The sequence below is a fragment of the Octopus bimaculoides genome, chromosome 10 (assembly GCF_001194135.2).
Source record: "Octopus bimaculoides isolate UCB-OBI-ISO-001 chromosome 10, ASM119413v2, whole genome shotgun sequence".
Classification (NCBI taxonomy): domain Eukaryota; kingdom Metazoa; phylum Mollusca; class Cephalopoda; order Octopoda; family Octopodidae; genus Octopus; species Octopus bimaculoides.
This window is the reverse complement of record NC_068990.1, coordinates 43,817,360-43,827,021: the sequence shown is the minus strand read 5'-3', so window position 1 is coordinate 43,827,021 and position 9,662 is coordinate 43,817,360. Positions and strand designations below refer to the sequence as shown.

At 36.4% G+C, this 9,662-nt stretch overlaps 1 protein-coding gene across 3 annotated transcripts in view; it reads right to left on the bottom strand.

Moving 5' to 3' along the window:
* The window catches only part of LOC106867966 (protein TsetseEP-like), an 88,449-nt gene that overhangs the window by 37,132 nt on the left and 41,655 nt on the right, over positions 1-9,662 (bottom strand). The gene's annotated exons all lie outside the window — the stretch shown is intronic.

The window sequence follows — 9,662 nt, the reverse complement described above, 5'->3', positions numbered from 1 at the left end:
TTTGGGGGGGGGGGGGGGGGTTCAAAACCCCCAAAAAATTGTTTAACGTGGAGGACTTATTGGCCTTCAAGGTAAAGTTGCAACGGCAACAACAAAACCAACAGTTACTGGAATTAATGTTGAAGAAGTCTGAAAATACTTCAGGTTCATACTTGCCAGATAGCATAGCAAACTCAATTGAAGAATTCGGTTATATTCCAGAAGGTATTACCTTCTCTGCATATTTTTGAAGATGCAAAGAAATTTTCAAAGAAGAATGTAAAAATTGGTCTGACAAGAAAAAAGTATGACTACTTTTAAGAAAGTTATCCTCTGCTGAACATGAAAAACATAGTAACTATATTCTGCTGAAGAAACCAGGTGAAATCTGTTTTGATGAAACAATTTTTTATCGAAAATTTTCACTGAAAGAAGCTCCCTATTCAATACTTGCTGGCAATGTTTAAATTTAGTCAAAAAAGATGAAGATTTCGTCACCCATGCTGAGGTTGTTAACAGAGAGTGTGAAAAATTAAATGAATTAACCCCAGACATGTTCAAGCATCTAATTTTTGTTCAAGGGCTAACTGCAAACAAAGATGCAGATATACATTCCTAGATATTAACAAAATTATAACAGGATCAAACATTAACTCTACAGGTATTAGCAGAATGCCAGAGAATTATAAATCTAAGACATGATGCACATAAAATTGAAGAAAAAAATTTCTCTCATAATCAGGTGTGTTGACCAGTAAGGGATAAGAAAAAAGAGAAAAAATGTCAAGACCAAATCCATGTTATGGTGCAGTGGTCTACATTTTAAAAGTAACTGTCTGTTTAAAAATATAAAATGCTTCAAGTGCGGTAAGATAGGTCATAAAAAATCATACTGTAAAACAAGACTTAAAAAACAGTTCAATAGAAAAAAATCATGTAAACAGGTTATCAGTGACAAGAAATATGAACGAACCTCAAAGAGAATTTGTGTATCAAAAGTTACAATTGGATACAGGCAGTGATATCTCAATAATTAATACAGATAATATGGGGAAAAAATCAGGAGACCTAGGTTAAAAGAAACTTCAAAAATTGCAGGTGGTGTTTTAGGAAAAAATTACATTTTAAGGGCAAAATGATAAGAGACATTACATTTCATGGAAAAACCTTAAAAGTCTAAGATTTTGTGTTGAATAATATGACAAATTTATTCGGAACAAACTGGATGGAATTATTTAACTTATGGGACCTCCCCATAAATCTTTTTTGTAAATATTTGAATGGTTTTTCTACCAGTACAAGTAAGTTATCAGACAAATTTTTAAAATTTAAAAAAGCTTTTTCCTGAAGTTCTGTCAATTTAATTAGGTCTGTGCACCAAAACAAAGGCAAAGATTGAAGTAAAAGAAAACACCATATGGGTATTTAAACTAAAACGGACTGTACCTTTCACAGCATTAGAACTGATAAACTTAGAGTTAGAGAGATTAGAAAAGTTATGTATATTGGCCAACAATGGACCATGACACTGAAGAACTAATGAAAGCATGCAGAGGGTGTGGCCTAGCTGCAAAAGCACCTACCACTAAATAGCAACCATGGCCAAAAATATATATTCCATGTTCCAGACTGCATGTTCATTATGCTGGTCCACTTAAAGGTTCATATTACCTTGTTGTGATGGACAGTTTTTCAAAGTGGCCTGAAGTGCACAAGTGTAAAAAGCTGACATCTGTGGTTACAGTATGTTTTTTACATGAATTGTTCACCAGATATGACACCATTGTGTCTGATAATGGAACTCAATTTACTTCAGATGAGTTCAGAAAATTTTGTAAGATGTTCATTATCGAATGTCACCATTCCACTGTATCACCCTAAGTCAAATGGACAAGTGAAGCGTTTTGCTGACGCTTTCAAGAGGGTGTTTAAAAAGGCGAACAATGAAGTAATGGACAACCTTGCACTTCAACAATTTCTCAGAGTGTACCAAGTAACAATCTGAATACCTCATCTGGAATGTCACCTGCAAAACTGATGTTTGCTAGAAAGGTCAGATCTGTCTTTGATAAGCTGATACCGAGTGAAAATAGAAAAAAGGGGAACAACAAAAATCTTCAGAATTCTTCAAGTTAGGTAACAGAGTTTTTTTTTTTAAACCTATAGATACGGTAAAGCAAGCTGGGAAGACAGTGTAATTATTAAACAAATTAGAAAAATGTTATTCCTGGTAAAAGAAAAAAAAATGTCAAACATAAAAGACATATTAATCAAATTAAAAAAAGATTCATGGAAAAAACAGTCACAAGAAATGAAATCCCCATGGAAGTATTGTACGACACATTTGAGGTACTAACACCCAAACAATAACAGCAGAAAACAGAAAAGAACAGAAACACTGGAATTGAACTCTAAGCGTAAAAGATATTAAAACTCTGGATGGAGTTTAATTCTCAAAAGAGGAGAAGCTGAGGAAACTTATTCTAAAAAGGGGAGATGTTGTGGAAAGATTGTAGCTACCCTCACGTGACTAAAAGTGGACTGACATATTACAATAAAATAAAGAATTATCAGCAGTTCATTGTAAGCAGTTCGCTCTGAGTAGTTGGCAGAGAGCATTTAACTTCGTGTAACAATAATTATAGTGTGTCATGTGAATACTTTCTTTTCCACTGCTTCGTTAAACTATTTATCCAACTCCAGGATATATAACAAATCGAACTTAAGTTTTATTGAATCATTCGTTCATTTTCAACCAATGTTTACAAAACAGAAAAGATGAGTACTTCTACAAATTCAAATATTTATACCAATTCTTATATTTGTATGTAAGTGATAAAGCCAATTATTCAACTATAAAATAGCTGTTGTATATGTATTTTTGTTGTAGTGAAAATGGTACACTCCTCCTGCGAGACAAGTGATATGAGCAGCCATTTTAAAGTGAGACAATGTCAACCAGTACAGGGAGCTGTGTGTCAGTCATTGTAGACTTGTTGTACAAGTTCTCAACTGGAGTTAAGTGTCAGTTACGTGTTAGTGTCGAATTCGAGCCATAGTCAAGGTAGACTGTTTAAATTTGGTGTCTTGGAGAGCTATAAGTATTAGCATGATAGACTCACAACAGTGGCCACACATCATAACTGTGGAAATTACTTCACCATAACAGTGATGACAAGGATATAAACAATTCATGAGGGAACAACATTAAAAAAAAAATTTTCATGCAGAAGAATTAAAAAAAAAATTCACGTGGAGAAATAACAAAGGCGTAGGAGTGGTTGTGTGGTAAGTAGCTTGCTTACCAACCCAAGTTCCAGGTTCAGTCCCACTGCATGGCACCTTGGGCAAGTGTCTTCTACTATAGCCTCGGGCCAACCAAAGCCTTGTGAATCGATTTGGTAGGCAGAAACTGAAAGAAGCCTGTCATATATGTGTGTGTGTGTGTGTGTGTGTGTGTGTGTGTGTGTGTGTGTGTTTGTGTGTCTGTGTTTGTCCCCTCCAACATCGCTTGACAACCGATGCTGGTGTGTTTACGTCCCCGTAACCTAGCGGTTCAGCAAAAGGGACCGATAGAATAAGTACTAGGCTTCCAAAGAATAAGTCCTGGGGTTGATTTGCTCGACTAAAGGTGGTGTTCCAGCATGGCCACAGTCAAATGACTGAAACAAGTAAAAGAGTAAAGAGTAACTCAACAGTGGAGTAACAAATGTTTTATTGCACACATTTTATGAAAAATCTGTAAAATCATGGAAAATTTGTTGGTGAGTTGAGTTGCAAAAACAGCAACAATAACAACAAGAACAGCAACAAATGCTAGAACTAATGAAGTTGGTAACAAAACCTGAAAATATGCTTTTGTCAGACCGTATAGCAAATTCAGTAAATGAATTTAAATATGACCCAGAAGAAGGAGTCACCTTTGAGGCATATTACAGAAGATTTGAACAAATTTTCAAAAAAGAATGTTGAGACCGGATAGATGAAATGTAAACATGTCTAATTTTGAGGAAACCAGTAACAACAGAGCATGAAAAATACAGTAACTTTATACTGCCTAAAAAAATCTTCTGACAAATTTTACAGACACACAATTGACATTTTATGTAAGATATTCAGTGAAAAAAGCTCATTGTTCAACACATGTTAGAAATGCTTGAACACTGAGAAAAGCAATGATGAAGACTTTACTACACATGTGGATAGTGAGAACAGGGAATGCGAGAGGTTTAAACGGGATAAACTAACATCCTAAAAAGGATGCAGAAGTCAGAATGAAAATCCTTGCAAAGCTGAAAATGAACCAGGATATAACCCTACAGAAACTGTCAGAAGAATGCAATATGATATGAAAAGTAAGACATGACACAGAGGAAATCCAATGCAGAGATTGTTTCCAGGTAAAACCAGTGCAGAAGAGTCTGCAGATGGATAAAGTGTTTCACAAAAAACACAATAAACATCAAGATATAAACCTATGTATAGCATGTGGTGGTATGCACCTGAAGAAAGACTGTCCATTCAAAAAACAAAGTGTTTTCGTTGGGGGAATACAGGACATATTAAATCGCACTGCAGAACTAAGACGACGAAAATTTGGAACAAACAAGAAAAAAAGAAATTGTTTACCATCAGAAAAAAAGTTAGTACAGCGAACAGAAAATTCATCAAGGTAAAAGTCGAAACCACAAGTGTCAAAATGCAATTAGACATGGGGAGTGACATCACTATCATAAATGAACAAACATGGAAAAAAATCGATAAACCGAAATTATTTAGATCAAATAAAGTAGCATATGGTGTTACTGGAAGGAAATTATATTTTATCGGTGAATGCGTTTGCAATGTAACTTTTCAAGATAAAATGAAAAGGGCAAATATTTGTGTTGAAAAAAATCACTAAACTTATTTGGTACAGAATGCATGGGATTATTTAAAATGTGGGATACCCACAAAAGTTTCCTCTGTGGAAATGTAGTTGGGACGGTCAAAGGCTTGAATGAAGTCAAAGAACTGAGACAAAAAATTAAAAAAATTATTTCCAAATGTTTTTTTGGGAAGGATTGGGCTGTTGCCCTAAAACAAAAGTGAGAATTGCTGTAAAAGAAAATGCAACACTTGTTTTTAGGCCTAAACAAAACATGCCATTTGCAGCAATAGACCAGGTCAACAAAGAGCTGGAAAGACTGGAAAGTCTAGCTATAACTGACACTTAACTCCAATTGAGAACTCATACGATGACTCTACATTGACTGACACATCACTCCCTGTGTTGGTTGACACCATCTCATTTTATAGTGGCTGCTCACATCACTTATCTCGTGGGAGAGGTGTACCATTTCCACTATATCTCTCCTTTTAGTTTTTTCGTTTTGGAAAGCAAGCCATTTTATTTTACTAAAATCAACTTCTCAGACTGGGTAGCATTGACAGTTTATATGGAAAAAAAGAATAATAAACTAAGAGTGTGTGAAGATTTCTCAGCAGGATTAAATGACTGTTTAGTTGGACACAACTATCCATTACCAAACCCAGAAGTATTTTCAAAACTAAATGGAGGAAAAAATTTCGCAAAGTTAAATAAAAAAACTCTAAAATGGGAGGTGTGAGTGAATAAAGTAAAATAAAATGGCTTGCTTTCCAAAACAAAAAAACTGAAAGGAGAGATGTTGTAGTGGAAATGGTACACCTCTCCCACGGGATAAGTGGTATGAGCAGCCACTATAAAATGAGACGATGTCAACCAATACAGGGAGTGATGTGTCAGTCACTGTAGTCATCGTACGAGTTCTCAGTTGGAGTTAAGTGTCTGTTATGTGTTATAGTTGATTTCAAGTCACAGTCAATTGTAGATGGTTCAAATTCAGTGTCTTGCACAGCTATCAGTGATAGCACGATAGATGAAGCGATGTATTACCATTCTGGTATAAAAGAGATACACTGTATCCGATACCAAGAAAATGTGGTGGCTACTAGAGTAGATACAACAGCTAGTCACAACAGTGGCCACGCATTATAACTGTGGAAAACACCGCATCATAACAATTTTCAATTCATTTTAACTGAAGTACCAAGAAAAATAAAGAAATGAAGTTCATATTCAAATGGATTTAATTTTTCTATGAAATTGAGGTCACTAGGAGGACCTTTTAGCTAGTATGGGATTGAGGATCAAACCAACTGGATTTGTTATTTTTACAGTTTATCAGTTTGCTCAGCTCACCCTCTCAAGATATTGGGACAAAGTAGCATGAGGTTACCAATTAAAATATGAACAAAACTGTTCTAGACACAGCTTTCATATTCATGTGTATTTAGTCTCACAGTAAAACTAAGCCCACAAGGACTTTTTGAACAAGGGATGAAGATCAAACCAGCAAGTTTCAGTCTTCACAGTTCCTCGGGGTTTTACACTTCCCCCTCTCAAGATACCACAATAAAGTAGCAGAAGGCTACTTTTGTAACTATTGCAGGCTGTCAGTTATATCATTTAGCAAAATGAATTATGCCTGGGATAACCTTGTTTATCTATAATATATAAGTATTTTAATAAGAATTACAAGGTACTACTACAAGAAACCCACAAAGGCCTTCACTGTGAGACTAAATACCTATGGATATGATTTGGTTTCTTGATTTATTCATAAAGAATGTATTGGGATTCAAGTAATTATTGAAGTACACAGAGCCAAATATTTTCCTAAAATTAATAATGCAGCGTCTGCAGCCTAGTTTAAACACATGATATTTTAGACAGAAGTCATATGATCATTCAGAGAAGCTGCTTGCACAAATAAATTAGTGACATAATATCTAAACAATTTATTCAAATATGAATATTTTCTTCATTATAGAACTTTGAATTTATCACAAATTGTAGTGTTACTATTCATCTTCAGACTCATTGTTCAATAGCTATTTTATTCCTCTTCCACTAAAACAGATTAATTTTATAAACAAAAACTGCTGATGGAAGAGGAATTAGATGCAGTGTGCAAGAGAGAAGACTGCACTGGTCTGGTCATGCGATGCAGATAGATGTAGATGGCTGCATAAGAAGTGCTGATCACTTGTGGATGGAACTTGGGGAAGAGGGAGACACAGAAAGACATGAGATGAAGTACTGAAGTTTGAGCTCAGGACACTGAACCTTATGAAGGATATGACAAAGGACATTGACACCTGGTGCTTTGCTGTACTCGAGAAGACCTGTCCACCACAGTAGAATTGTTAATGCTCCCCTCCCAGCTGAAGAGATGTAGATGTTTGCCATGCAAGAGCCCTGTATCAGTGCCACATAAAACACACCCATGCTGATGTCACATAAAAATTACCTGTGCCATGTAAAAACTACCTGTGCCAGCACCACATAAAAAGCACCCATGCCAGGTCACAAGAGAGGCACCTGTGCTGGTGCCATGTAAAAAGCACCCAGTACACTCTGTAAAGTGGTTAGCATTTCAGAGGGCATCCAGCAGTAGAAACCAGGCAAAATCAGACTGGTACCTGATGCAGCTCTCCAGCTTGCCAGCTCAACCTGTCCAACCCATGCCAGCATGGAAAATGGACATTAAAGGATGATGATGAAATAAGAGAATAGCTAGGGGAAGAATAACTGAGTATAGTTGCTGCATGGAAGTGGGTACTAATGCAGTTGACATTGTAAACCAAATAATTTTGATTCATTCACAATATCCCTTTTATGATGAAAACGATCATTATCAATAAGGCTAATTTCCATCAAAAAGGCAAGTAGGAACAACCTCAAAATGTTACCCGAAAGGATGAAAGGCAAAGTCGACCTTGGTGGTATTTGAACTCAGAGCATAGCGATGGGCAAAATACTGCTAAGCATTTCATCCAGCATGCTAACGATTCTGCCAGCTCACCACCTTTATTATGATAATAATAATAATAATAATAATAATAATAATAATAATAATAATAATTTCATTTATTTGCCACAAGGGCGAAGGAATAGGGGGGAAAATACAAAGATAGACAAAGTGTGGGAGTTTATATATAATGAAATAATAAAAAGAAAACAATAATAATAATAATAATAATTTCATTTATTTTCCACAAGGGTGAAGGGTGAGGGGGACAATACAAAGATAGACATAAAGTGTGTGTGGGGGGTTACATATAATGAAATGATAGAAAAAAAGTAAATATACACAGTATACACTGAAAAAGAAGTGACGTGTGCATAGCATACAAAGGTTAAAAAAAAAAAGTGGCAAGGAGGATGATAAAGATGTGGCCCTCCTGATACAGGAAGGCCTCCAGGGATAATCGAGGAACCTCACTGTCCAAGATTTCCCTGAAACCCCAAGAGCAAGCGCCCTCTCTAATTCCTTATCTCCGACTTACAGGTCTACACTTGCCATTTTCGCAACTTTCATCCACCTTTCAATAAACTCAACAGAGGACAGCACTTCCCTCCCCAGTCTGTTTCCTTTTCAAGTGAAACTTGAAGAAGTCAATAAGAGTTCTACCAAAGAGGAATGTATCTGTCCTCATGCCTTCAGCCTTGTCCACCAAACAACCTCTTTCACCACAGCCACCAGGCAAAGAAAAACTGCTTTGCTTGCCTGATTGAAGGAGGGTGGCAGGGTGATCATTACTACAGACTCGGCCAACTGAGAGGTCAGTCCCACACATGACAACAGCTGTTCGACATAACCCCACAAGTCAGCAAATCCTGGACACTGAACAAGGGCGTGCAGAACGGTTTCATCACTCTTCATGCACCTCGGACAAGCCCATCTGACAGTACATCCATGCCTGTAGAGTTTATTTCAAACCAGCAGTGCACCCCCAGTAGCACTGCCAGGCCAAGGATATCTGGAAATTATCCATGATAGTTCCTGATCGGAAAGTCCTCTGGAACAGACTAGCCAGTTCGTTCTCAACAGTGCCCAGAGACTCCCCTAGAACATTGTCAGTAACAACAACAAACCTTTCTTTTAGCACAAGGCTAGCAAATTTGAGGAGTGTAGAAGTGGATTATATCGCCCTCCCTCCCCTGGTGTTCAAATGGTACTTATTTCATCGACCCCAAAAAGATGAAATATGAAATCAACCTCAGCAGAATTTGAACTCAAACATAAAGCATTTTGTCCAACGTGATAATGATTCTGACACTACAACCACAACAACAATAATAATAGTTTCAAATTTTGGCACATGGTCAGAAATTTTAGGGAAGGTGTAAGTCAATTACATTGAACCCAGTGCTCAATTGGTACTAATTTTATCAACTCTAAATGTCAACCATTGCAGAATTTGAACTGAGAATGTAAAGACAGATGAAATGCCATTGAGCATTTTGCTCAGCATGCTAATGACTCAGCCAGCTTTCCACCTTCATAACTTTCCTTTCTTAATTTGGCACAAGTTCATCAATTTTGAGGGGTGGGGAAGTGGATTACAATGTTCTCAATATTCAAATGGTATTGGGTTGTCCGGAAAGTTCATGCTGATTTATAGTAGCTTACCTTTTGACTTATTTTAGAACATGGTTGAGTCCATGAAATAGGATTTGACTACACCTCCATTTAGAGCACATTTTAAGCTATCTTTTCGTGGAAGAAGGCTTATGTTCCTATAACCTGTGTTAAATCTGTAACCCTTTAAAATGGAAGATAAGGAAGTTCATTTTCGGCACTTGATGCTTTTCT